Genomic DNA, 12576 nt, shown 5'->3' with positions numbered 1-12576 from the left:
CAAATAAATCTAATAAGAGAAGTCAATGATGAAACGAAAAACTAAAATAGGGAATTAGGGATAGGAAAAAAGTTTAGTGTTTTAATTGTAAAATTATAATTTATATCTATTAATTTGGTACGGTACCAATTCGGTATAATTTTGGTACATATCAACGGTATGAGTACCTAAAACCGGAACCGTTGAAGAAATTCGGTTTCAATACATACCATATCAAATTTTGAACAGTACGGTATGATACAATTTTAGACGGAGCGGTTCGATACGGTTAAATGGTTTCGATACGCAATTGACACCCTTACTGGGCTCCAATACCCTGGAAGGGAGTGCCAAAGAGGGTGAGAGTCACATTGTGTCCTGTTACACCACGAAGTGCTATTGGCGAGTCGAGTTGTTTGGGAATGCAACCCCAATTAGACGGTAAATTTGGTCTAAGACAAAATATTGAGAAAGATGAAAAATCAAAGAGGGAGGAAAGCCGATGGAGGCCGACGATGCATCTCCATAGGATGCAAAACTGTCACGGCCGGCCGGTCTGTTGCTTGGCTCGAGGAGTGGATCGATGCAGATTGCGGCAGCGCCCCAAGCCCGAATTGTCGCATTGTGCCCGTGGAATCATTGTTCCCTCGATCGTGGGAGGCAGCATGCGCCTGAGGCGTGGTTAGCCAGCGGCACCCGAGAAATAAATTTAAAAGCGAGAAAGAGAGAGAGAAGCGCAGGAAAGACTAAAGTAAGAAACTGGTTTTCTGATCTTGAGGGTTAATGAAAACCGTCAAAAATTGATGAACCAAATCACGTAGATATCTGATTTTGGTTTCAAACAAGAAAATTAAAAAAAGAAAGAAAAAAGAAGACAGACTAATGGTCCTCGCAGATGATATCGTGCCACGTCGTTGATATTTGTACAAGTGGCGCGGCGCGTTGTCAGTAGAGTCCATACACGTGTGAGGTGTGTGGTGAACCGCACGTCACCAACCAACCAGCTACCAGCACTGGTCAGTTTCCCACCTCCTAGTCCGACCAACGACGAAACCGGATCGTATATCGTCACCACCGGCTGCGGCGGCGGAGGAACTTAAGCTGAAATGTCTTCGAGCGCCGATTGAGAGATCGTAACGCTCTCTTGCCGTAGGGTCTGAAAGAGTGGCGTATGCGTTATGGATCTCAATGAAATCATTGACAGCGGAGTCGCCGGAAGTCGCCGCATCCGGATGATAAAGCTTGGCGAGGCTCCGGTAGGCGCTCTTGATCTCAACAGGCGAGGCAGTTTGCTTGACTTGCAAGACTTCGTAAAGGTTATTCCTGGCCATTGGTTTCATCGCCTCCATTCTTCTCCTCGAACTGCTTCTCCCACTGCTATTGCTGCTGCTGCTGCCTGTGGTGGTTTCCGCAAAAGCTTCAACGCTAATCCTATATGAATAAGTAGAACTTCCGGCACCGGTGAAAGACATACTACCGCAGGCAGCACCTGAAGACCTAGAGCTTCCTTGGAAGGACAATCGAGTTCCAGATAAGAACTGTGTAGGGGCACCAGTTGCGATTGCGCAATTTCCTAACATTGAAGAAAATTTCTCGATTGGAATTGTAAAATTTGGGAGCAAATGGGTTGCCTTGTTCTTGTAGTGAAAGAAGAAGAGAAGTGTGAAATGGATTGACGGAAAGAAAGAGGTGAAGATTGTTGATTTTTATAAGGTTAGGTATGGACCCAGTACAGTAGTGAGAGAGAATCTCTCTTTCTCTCTCTATATCGGTTGAGCAAGGACTGACGAAAGATTAGAGCATGAGACAGAAAGACAGAAAGAAAGAAAAGAGAGCGAGAACCACAAGAAAATTTTAGTGGCCGTCTGTCTTCTAGAAGCCTTTCTCTCCAAGGAAATATTTGGGTGGACCAAAAGATGACCCAAATACCGGTCTGAAATGAATATCTATTCTCGGTTTAACAGAGATTAAATGGTTGGACCGGGACTCTTCCTCAAATATAGTGAGATTAGATTGGCGACCTCGTCAACCAAATCCACCAATGCGGTAAACGGTCCTTTCTTTCGTGTACTGATGCCGTGGCTTTAAACCTTCTAGAAGCTCTTCCCATGCTCAAGGTTCGTGGTGTTTTCTTATTTTCATATGAAAAATCTTCCAAAATTTAAGTATTAAAAAAATGGAAAAAGTGGTTTAAGTGGTCCCCACTCCCCAGTGCACATACCTACATCGTTGAGGTTGGCGTGCACCAATCGGGATTAGCATTGACGACGGTGAAATATGGCACGTGCCAGGGCTTCTAGAAACCTAAACTTTTCCTTTTGGCATTTAAACATTACAAAGCCTTCGGGAAGATTAATTTTCCCATTTCGAGCATAACAGTAAAGGTAGTCGGTTAAAAAAATAAGAGTAAATTGCATTGACACTCCCAAAACGAAGGCCTTAAAGCATTGACACTCCCACTTTATGTTTAAAAAGCACAGATATTCAAAATTAGATTTTTATTGGATATATATATTTAATTTGTCACTGAAAAACTTTCAAACACTGTTTATTATAAGGATTTTTTGGAAATAAACAGTGATTTAACTGTTTTCAGTAATAAGTTTGATAAATATATTCAATAAAAATCTAATTTTTTGGGTCTTTGTACTTTTTAAATATAAAGTAGGGTGTTAGTGCTTTAAGACTTCCATTTTGAGATGTCAGTGCAATTTGCTCAAAAAATAATAATAAGAGAAGTCTTCTGTAAGCTAAATTCTCTACAAGGTTTAAAATATCCCACAATACCATACGATACTATTTGATACGTATCCATATTTGACCCAATCGATACGATACATTTTGATACGTTTCTCCATTAAATTACACTAAAATACATTAGCTAGAGCGATACAATACTCGATACAATACTTGATACAGAACGATAAGTCTCTTAAAATCACCTGACCGATACGATACTCAATACCGATACTTTAAACCTTGACTCTCTACATATCTTATGCAATACTTAAGGAGTCTCAACTCTAATTAGATCTTCCATCTGTTAGAGTAGAGGTTTACATTTTCTTTTTCTCTCTTTGGAGAAGGATCCACTTTAGAGTTTTGACAAGATGAATCAAATGAGTGACTATTCCTCCTAGTATGTGGTGAAGAAATGTGAGAGAGAAGCACAAACGTACTTTATAGATAGAAAAATTTTACCAAAAAAAAAAAATAGATAGAAAAATTTGTTGTTGGCCTTTGGATTCTTTGAGGTGTGGGTAAAGATGGTGATGTCTTGTGTGACTTTAGTGACCTATAGTATCTTAAGTTTTATAAATGGTATTAAAATCAGAAATAGAACTCCCCCCCCCCCCCCCCCCCCCCCCCCTCCTCTCCCATCTATGACAAGGGTGGAAAACAACCTTCTCTCACATGTAGGCAATGAGATCCTAATCAAATTAGTGGCTCTATTTAGCTTAAACTCTACTGTCTCTCATTTTAGAATTCCCAACTCATAGCACAAGAGACTAAAAAGTGCCATCTCTAAATTTTATTAGGTAGTAGCCAAAGGTGAATAGAAGATAACCTGGGTTTTATGGAGGAGAATAAGCAAATCTAAGGAAAAGGGGGGGGGGTTGGGCTTTAGAGACTCCTCTCTTCAAAATAAGGCTCTATTAGGCTAGTTGTCCTAGAGATTATGGTCACATATTGAGTCTTTTTGGGTTGGGTTTTATAAGCAAATTTACTTCCGACACTCGGATTTTCTTGAAGCTAAGTTGACTTCTAATCCTTCATGGGCCTGGGGGGAATCCTAGAAGGAAGAAAGGTGTTGAAGGCTGGTCTATTGTTGGTAAGGGAAACAAAATTATGGTGTGGGAGGATGGCTGGATCCCTACAAATAAGGTCTTATACCAGGAGAATAGAAGCCTTACAATTACTTGGGTTGCTGACTTAATTGACCAAGACTCAAGAGGGGGGGGGGGGTGTTTTCATCGTGAAGAGCGGTGTGTTGCGCTTTTTCCCGGTTTAAAGTAGATACAGATAAAAATCAAGGAGTGTTTTCATCTTGAAGATGCTAAGGGCTATTTTGTAGATTTGTCTAGCTCTTTTCCCCAAGGAAGATCAACAAGTGTGGGTTGCAACTTCAAATGATCTATTTTGTACTAAATTTGCATATCATTTGCTTTCTGATGAACTTGACAGACATAATTAGGAATGCTTCCAATGGAGGGCCCTATATCGAAGGTTAGAGCACCCCCAAAAATTCAATGCTTCCAATGGAGGGCCCTATATGGTGGTTTGGTGATTGTTGCTCCATTAAAGATTAGATAGATTAGTGTTAACTTTTGCTGCCCTTGGTGTGGGGAAGAAGATGAAACTATTGAACATCTTTTGTTGGACCGTCATGTGGCCAGGCTTGTTTGGTTTTTGGCCCCTCTTGGCTTTTCAGCCCCATCCTCAACCTCTCTCTCTCCCTTCTTTCATAGAATCGTGGAGCAAGTTGGGAATTGACAAGAAGGATAATCAAAGTATCTCAAGTATTGTAGCACATATATGTTGGGAATTGTGGAAGGCAAGGTGCAAGTTTCTCTTTGAAGGAAATAGATGTCCCCAATGGAAATTTTCAAACAAGTTGTTCGGGGTGCTAAGGAGTTTGTAGATGCCAATTCAATTTCGCATGCACCAGCCAAGGTCTGAGGAAGCTGTGGATCGATTGCAAGTTTGGGAACCTCCTCCATCAAGATGTTTCAAGCTAAACATAGACGCTACCATCAAGGGAAGCAAAGGGGGGCCTTGGGTGTGTGATTCGTAAAGAAATTGGGGGTTTCACTGTAGCAATGTCAATTCCCATTGTCTTCAAAACAGCTATAGAGGGTGAAGCTTTAAGTATCTGAGAAGGTTTGATGTTAGCAATTCAATTGCCTTCTCTCTCCTCTTAAATTCCTGGAATGATGTCGGGTCATCATTGGGGTCATCCTCAATCATTGGGTCCACTTCCAAACTCTCGGGCTCGACTTGAATGGCCCACATTTGTCGTCAACTCAAAGCCCGAGTTCGCGATCCTGAAATCATGGGTTGAAATGTTAGAAATCTGAGGGATTTCACATTGGGTGTGTGATTTGTAAAGAAATTGGGGATTTCATTGCAACAATGTCAAATTCCCATTGCCTTCAAAAAAAGCTATGGAGGGTGAAGCTTTAAGCATTTGAGAAGGTTTTATGTTAGCAGGGTGGAAAGTGATTGTAAGGAACTGATAAAGATGTTGAACTCTGAGATGTAGGTTCCTAATAGCTTGATAAACATTGTGGAGGATATCACCCATATGTCATCCTATTTTCTTTCTTGTTCTTTTGTCTTTATTCCTAAAGAGTGTAATCTAGTAGCCCACTCTCCAACTTGAAGGGTAGTCTTCTAAGTAGTCTCATAGGTTTGACTGGCCATTATCCACCTCTTGGATATCAGATATTTGTAAGTTTGATTCCTTGCGTTTTTTCTGCTCTGTTGAATGAAAGTTCCTTTACCCGAAAAAAGAAAGAAAAGAAAGATAGATAGAGAATCCAAAATTAATCGAGAACCGATTACTCCATGAGCACTTTGTTTGGCTTAACAAAACAAATTGTCCAAACATGTACTAAAGTTTGGTGCTTTGGTAGTTACTGCATTAGGACGTTCAAATATTGATAAAGTTTCTTCACTTTGTCATCAACTAGGGGAGTGGCATGCTACTTTTAAGGATATGGTTATTGATAACCGTCGAGGAGAAATTCACTCTACTCATTTTTACTCTTCTTTGACTGAGGACATTCCAGTTTGGTTGCCTGAAGCGTTGGGAAAGTTTACGATGCAATCCACTTGGGAAGCAATACGAGAACGACGAGAACCAGTTCCTTGGGCGCATCTCATTTGGTTCCCTTCTAGTCAACCACGATTTTCCTTCTTTACATGGATTGCCATCAACGAGAGGTTGCCGACACGATGCCGTCTAATCCAACGAGGTATTGATTTGCTAGCAGAATGTGTTTTATGTGGTGTGGCTCCAGAGACTGAAGATCATCTCTTTTGGGCATGTAGTTTTTCTACTATAATTTGGACTCGTCTCCTTCAACTCAATGGCTTCAATCGTGGCATCCTCCCTACATGGCGTGGGGAAATCAATTGGTTGCAAGAACACTTGAGAGGCCCCTCTTTGATGCAAGAGGTAAGAAAATTCTGCTTTACTGCCGTTGTATACCACATATGGAAGACTAGAAATCGTTATATTTTTCATCATGAGAGACCCTCGGCTAGCACCGTTTTATACCATGTCATCAGTGATATTCGTGCTCATTTCTCCCCATCATGCCATCGCTTGGAAGACACACCATTACATCATCATTTTTTTGACTCATGGAATATTGAGGTCATCTTCTACCATCCTGTGGAGCGGCCTTTAATTTGGAACATACCGTTTGAAGGTTGGGTTGCGATTAATTGTGATGGCTCCTTGATAGGACAACGTGGAGGGTACGGAACCTTAGGACAAAATTTTCATGGCGAAGTCCTTTTTGCCATAGCCGGAGGGCTTACCACTAATAGTGTGCTTCGAACGGAATTAACGGTGATTGTTGTGGGCCTCAGAGCTGCGTGCGAACGACAATATGTCGATGTGGAGGTACGCAGTGACTCTTTGCAAGCAATTAATCACATTAATGATCCTCTTTATACAACATGGTTAATTCGTGATTTGTTGGAAGAGATTTGGGGGCTTTGTGTTGGATTCCGCCAATGTGTTTTCATTCATCACTTGCGCGAAGTTAATGCTGCTGCTGATTATCTTGCAAGTCATGTTATGACTGAAACAGAGATCTCTTACTTGGTTTCATACCTACCGGATGAGCTCAGTGCAATCACTGATGCGGACCGGAATGGTCATATTTATTACCGTATTTAAATTTACAATGTATTAGATATATCTATTATTATAATATAAAGCGGATTTTACCGGGAAAAAAAAACATGTACTAATTGTCATTTGGAAGTATTTTGGAGTAGATTAATTTATATATAAAAAAAAATTGATAAAAAAGTTATAGATTCAACTCTCCCTAATAATTTATGTAATATTTCCACCCCTAATATAAAGCTTTTCATCCAACAAAAAGAAAGGAAAAAGGTTGAATTTGAATAAATCATTATTTATATCATTTCAAGCTTTTGAGATTAGATATTTGGAATATTAGAAACAAGTGTGATTATCAGCTTTATGGGACCTATTAAGCATTATACTAATCAATCTTATCTAATATCCTCTCACCCAAGTATGGTGGGCTCGATACACAATTATTATTATTTTTTTTTGCAAAAAGGATTTTTAAAATGGTTTTTATGTTACTTTTTATGGTTTTTCTTTCCGTTATTTTAGGTTGTGGTGGAAAGCTGGTTATGGGCAATTTTGAAGACCTTCTAGAAGCCCTTTGTTGGATAGGTTGTGGTGGAAAGCTGGTTATGGGCAATTTTCAAAACCTTCTAGAAGCCCTTCGCTTTCCAACAAAGAAGACCACACAAAAACACTTACGAAGCAGCAACATGACAACGCAGCGGGGGTGGGGCCCACTTCCAGACCCCAATAGCAATTGTGATTTTGCGAGGCGCATTCTGCCTTTAATTGAGTAACGTGACCGCCGGTTCTACCCCAAGATTATGGCATTTCATCATCATGGTCTCATGGATAGACTTTGCCACGTCGGATATGCTTCTTCTAGAAGATTTTGGTTTTTCTTTTACGTTAAAATTTTACTTTTTATTTTTCTTCTTAATATATATATATAAAACTCTGAGAGGTGGCTTAGGTGGCAAAACCCGACACCTCTTCAAAAATATATGGGTCGGGAGTTTGAGTCAAATAACCATTTGAAACACATAGGTTGTCTAGAGCGCTTCTATATAATTAATATAGATCGGGACTTCGCCCTGGGTGTGATCTTCCCATAGCTCGAGGGAATTACGAGGCTTGATGGGTTGGCCTCCGAGATATAGCATAAATGAACAAATAGATGGGAAACAGGAGGAACTTTGATGAGACGGGGGAGCTGATGATTAATTTGAAAATGGTCGCATCTTTCTTTCTTAAAGGCACCAAAAATGAACAAATAGATCCGGATGAACCTCATTCAAAAAAACATATGTGAAGAATGCTGAGAACACTTATACCATTCTTTTGTTTTCAAAGAACAGAAGAATAGAGATGAACCATTTGTTTGAACACAAAAGGAAATGTTTTGTCCAGAGAACTCCTGTGTCTTGAACTCTTTTACTTTGGTTTCTTGTCCAAACCCTAAAATAATTTTTTTCATATCACTAGCTATAATATATCTTAGAGTCGAAACGTCGCCATACGCATTCCAAAAAGATTCCCATACCATCAAATAGTTAAATCAATGACCTCCTCTCCTCTTTTCTTCTATGTTTGTTTGTTTCTTAATGGAAATGATGTCTCACTTCCACTCCTACTCCCATATGCTAAAGGATAAGACTTTAGTTGAACTTTAGACACTATTGATGGCTACTAGTAACTTAGTTTACACCATCCATCATTATTTAATGTATCTATTTATATAAATGTCCAAGCATCTCCAAAAATATATACATTTTTTTTTCTATTTTTTAAAAAAGTTCATTATCCAAATGCTTTCTTTGGCCATATTTAAATAATTCCATCATACTCATACATTGGACACTTTGATACTTAAAAGTAAGTTGGTGGGTGTGTATGGTGAAGATGAGTATAAATTAATGCTACATTGCTTTCTTTGTCAATTTTGATCAAGTTTGGTAGTTAGTGTCAATAAAACTTTGTCAGCTTAAACCGGTCTAACCCGCCTTAAGTCCGGTCCAAATTAATTCATACATATTCTTATTTTTGAAATTAAAAATCAAATTTGGATTAAGGTAAATTAGGGTTTATCTGATCATATCAGCGTAACTAGGTCAATCTTAGGAGAATTCTTACAGGGTAAGGTCTAGATTTGAGTTTCTCAAACCCTGACAAGTTTAGATAGGACTTGGGATTAGGTTGGATTTAAACTGACCCGACTCTACTTGGCCAAGTTTTTATTGGATAAATAGATATTTTATTAGAAGCACTATCGAGAAAATCACCCAGTTGACAACACACTACACACGAGGGATTGAATAACACACTACTTGGCCAATTGACACTAGATCTTAATGTTTGCAAATATATTTTTGAGATGTATTTCCAAGTCAATAGTGCATTCTAAAATAAAAACAATAAATTATATTCTGGATATTACACTTGGAGAGACCCATAGGGGTTAAGAAAAGATTTACTGTTGTAAGAGATCATTCATGGTGTCATCTGATATGAAAAATTCACTAATTAACTCTCTCTCTCTTTTATTTTTTTAATTCATTCTTTATAAGAATGTCTGATTTTTCATCTTTAAGTGATTTAAAATTCAAACAAAGTCGATCTATCTTAACGTAAAAGTGAATAGGAAAAGAATTTAGAGATAGAGAATTGTATCTTTTTATCATAGATATTCTACCAGACTTCATATCTATCAAACATCCTATGTTAGTCCATAGATATTCTACCAGATTTCATATCTATCAAAGATCCTAGATTAGTCCATAGATATTCTACCAGATTTCATATCTATCAAAGATCCTAGATTAGTCCTAACATATCCATTGGTCTTAGTTACTTCCTTCGTTGCCAAGTTAACAAAAAAAATTAAAAGAGTGGGGGATTGAAAAGTAGAGCACGCAACTTCTTTCAGATCTTTCAATTTTACTACTAAATCCAGTAGGTTTGCCAAGTGTTGTAGCGGCCAAACTGTCTTTGAAGACTTGGTTGGAAGGACATGATTCTATACGGTAACTAGTCTGCCATTTACACTTATCCCTGCACTCCATCCTTCTTTCTTTAGAGATGCATTAGGTACCTCTGTTCTGCATAAAATAAAACTGGTGAAGGAAGCATAGATATTCTCTAGATACATAATGTACATGTTGTTCCAAGATAAGAATATTTTCGGTTGTTGAGATTCTTCGGGTGGGTGCACAGTTGAAGATCCCAAATAAAACTTTGCTATCCAAAAACATAGACACAGATAATTCAATATAATATCAGGTGATACAACAAAGTTTTCAACATCCTAAATCACTCATTAAAAGGGACATAAAACATGTATCTTATGAGACTTGTAAGTTAATCACTCTTATTATTATTGTTGTTATTACTATTAATTATTATTTTTTTGTTGAGGGGACAAGAAAACAACCTTGTTAGTTGGTGCTTTCCAATCTTTTAGCTAATCTTTTAGCTAATCTTGCAACATGGAACCTCATTTGCTTTTTTTCTTTTTCTTCTTCTTTTTCTGGTAGGGACAGTTAAAGAGTTTGGGAAAACGACTAACCACTAACCTGCTCTTTCTTATATTAAATTTCATGTTATTAGACTTAAGATTTTAGATTTTAGGCATTATTAGTCATCTTTCAAGTCTCACTCGACCTTACAAACCTGGTATATACATTAAGTACTGTTAATCAGAACTGTGGATCCCTTTTTAAGTTTCAATGGGTTAATTTAAATTAATCAAATAATTATGAACTAGGTCTTCAACAAGGCCAAAATGGATCATATATTTTGAAATCTTGATCTTAATCTTGAATTTTCTATCTTAACCACAAAATAATGTCAATTCATTACTCTTATCCATTAGGGTTTCACTTTTGCTTTTTGAGATAGCAACCCTTCTTAGTTAGTTGATATTTTTCCAAATTGTAGGATTACCTAATAAATTATTGACATAATTAATTTGCCTAATCTGCCAATCCAAATAGTAAGTGATTTGGACGCTTTCTGGTGGGGGTGGGGGTGGGGGTTGGAGAGGGAAAAGTGGGAGCGTTGAGCCAATTAAGAATTGGGAAAATGACTAACCACTGACCCTGCTGCTCTTTGTAGTTTTGTGCTTAATAAATGGGTATAGAAAAATTGCAAGATTTGGATATCATTAATCAACATTGTAGGCCTTTTTATTGATGATCTAAACCTGCCCTAAAAGTCCACCCTGAGATTGAACTAAGAAATTCAACATCACATTTAGGGTTTTACAAAGCCCAAATCAACCCACCATCTTGCAACCTTAGTATAAAGGGTAGGCCAATTGTTTTTTTCTTCTATTTGATCTGTTTGAAAATTTTAACTTAGGGGTTGTGCAGTTGCTCTAACAAATGCTATCTCATCTTGGATGAACCATTTAAGACACTTATTAGCAAATGGGTAGTGTAATATGTAACATGGGCATTTTGGTCTTTCTACATGTGTTAGGATAGACTGTGTCTTATGTATTTGTTAGAGGGGTAAGAGGGTAATTTCACTTGTTTTATTTCATTGTATGTAATTGGGGGTTTAGGAATTTCAATCTCATTCGATCAAATCTCTCTCTCTCTCCTCTCGATCTCTCTGGCTCTCGTTCTCTTCTCTGGTTCTTCTTCTTTCTATGAGTGAAGGGTTCGGTTGGCTCTAGTGTTGATCTTGGTGATGTATCTTGGCTCTCATGGTAGTCTGTAACAGCATCTGCTGTTGATGCGTGGAAAGGCACTGGTGTTTTGGTGTTCTTGGATTCACGCAGGAAGGGAGTTGAAGTTTCGGTTGTCTACAAAATTAGGTGTAGTCATTCCCTAGTCTTGGTTGTTTTCTCCCTTGTCCATGTATAGCTTTCTTACCTCAAGATCTTAGGGCTGTAATCTTTTTCTGTTATTTGATGATTGCATGAGCTTGGTGAGTGGTCAACTCATCCTTGGATGTAGGTCTCTGACCGAACCAAGTAAATTGTGGTGTTTTGTCTCTTATTTCTTTCTTCTCAATCTTTCTTGGTGATAATCCACTGCGTGTATATAAGAGATTTCTTAACAGGTAGCTTAATTTTCAATTTTGCTTCTTTTTAGTGAAGAATTAGGAAAATTTTCAACACTGCTCCTTGAGTTATCCCTTCAAATTAATCCAACCTTTGAGTCGTCTAATTTCTCAACCGGACCCCTTATAGCATAAAAATATATTATGGACACCCCTAACATTTGGAAATTGTAGTTGACTGTTTGTGTATAAGAAGTTAAACTTTCAACCATAAAAATAAATAAATAAATAAGCAGTTAAACTTTTCAAAAAAAATAAGAATAATCTTGAATGAAAAATCTTTAGCTCAATTCGTTTATTTATCTTCCTTGCCATCTATGGCTTTGGCCATTAATCTTAGGATCTCTAGTGGGACCTACATGGGCCCACACAATATTTGTGGTTAAAAGAAACATTAGTGCTCTTACAACGGGAAGGTGATCCGGACTCTCATTCTTCACCCCCCCCCCCAAATGTTGAATTCTGATTCCACCTTTGGCCAAGGGTGATCTTTTTTATGCGGTTTATGTCTACTACTGACCAATTGGCCGACATCCTCATCAAAGGACTCTTTTCCACTTGTTTTCAATTTCTTTGCTTTAAAGTCAGTCAAGTACCTTGAAGCATGGAACGATGGAACGAAGTTTTGGTAATATCGCCCGGTTTGTTACCCAGCGAACCGGGCGATCTGGCGACTCGGCCATATTTCGCCC

Source organism: Hakea prostrata, chromosome 2, assembly GCF_041222555.1.
Source record: "Hakea prostrata isolate BN-2017 chromosome 2, UWA_Hpros_2, whole genome shotgun sequence".
NCBI classification, from domain to species: Eukaryota; Viridiplantae; Streptophyta; class Magnoliopsida; order Proteales; family Proteaceae; genus Hakea; species Hakea prostrata.
The sequence above is the reverse complement of the archived record's forward strand: the minus strand, read 5'-3'. Positions refer to the sequence as shown.